The sequence below is a fragment of the Aplysia californica genome, unplaced genomic scaffold (genome assembly GCF_000002075.1).
Source record: "Aplysia californica isolate F4 #8 unplaced genomic scaffold, AplCal3.0 scaffold01582, whole genome shotgun sequence".
Lineage (NCBI taxonomy): Eukaryota > Metazoa > Mollusca > Gastropoda > Aplysiida > Aplysiidae > Aplysia > Aplysia californica.
In genome coordinates, this window is record NW_004798852.1 from 68026 (window position 1) to 69015 (window position 990).

A 990-nucleotide genomic window follows, 5' to 3' on the forward strand; every position below is an offset into this window, starting at 1 on the left:
GAGGGAAGAAAGAGGGAGACAGACAGACAGACAGACAGACAGACAGACAGACAGACAGACAGACAGATAAACAGACAGACAAACAGACAGAGGGGGGGGGGGACCAACCTACAATGAAATAACAAAACGATACCAATACGCGTAAATTATATAAATTAATGAACCAAAGAACGGCCCCACAAATTTAAGAGTCTCACCTTACAACAAAACACAAGCGGTGTCTCTCCTCGCGTGGACTCTAGCTAGATCTAGATCTAGATCAGAAGAAACGCACAGTCAAGACGAAGGTCTACCCGTAGTGCAAGCGTGCAGGTTTGAAAAAGTCGATGCGTCAGAGCTATGTTCTGAGAAAACGTCGCGAACTGGTCTGGTCTGGTAGCCAAGTCGGCAGGTTTGGGAACAGTGAACAGAAGAGAAAAATTTCCTGTAGATCTATGTGCTATCAGAGACCTAAAAAATCTAGCTAGATTCTAGGTCTCTGATGCTGTGTTAGGATTTTCCAGTCGCGGATGCACACGGTATATTTGCCACATTCTGTCATCCTGGGAATTCCCGATTCAATTTTGGTTTTCTGGACACTGGACACCTTCGGCTGAAGAGAATTTACAATCGCGTAGAAAGTTTTGGCCTACGCGATTGTAAATTTTCTGAAGGGTAACAGGCAACCAACTAGCAACATTCAGACAGATCACACAAAAAAGGTCTAGATCTAGGGGTTTAAAAATGAAAGGCAAACAAGTTGTATAATATAGAATCTAGTCCCTCTTTGAAATTTGAAAAGGATTCATTTTTTTAGTGTAGAAGCAAGTTCTATTCAATTCAATGTAACCCGAGCTCTCACTTAATCAGTTTATTCAACTCAACTCGCGTTCAATTTTCTAACTAAAGTGCTCATACTTTAGGCCTACATTTGTGAACACCAGAAACAATATGTGATCTGTTAAAGGCTTTTTAGATATTCCAAACATTTCAAGAGACATGTTGAGGGTA

At 41.2% G+C, this 990-nt stretch overlaps 1 protein-coding gene across 1 annotated transcript in view; it reads right to left on the minus strand.

The window, feature by feature from the left end:
* Positions 1 to 543, minus strand: part of LOC101859619 (immune-associated nucleotide-binding protein 9) — a 4624-nt gene extending 4081 nt beyond the window's left edge. Inside the window, exon 1 of the mRNA XM_005113059.3 lies at positions 198 to 543. The gene's annotated coding sequence lies outside the window, so the exon portion shown is untranslated. The remainder of the gene's footprint in view (positions 1 to 197) is intronic.
* Positions 544 to 990: the final 447 nt, after the last annotated feature.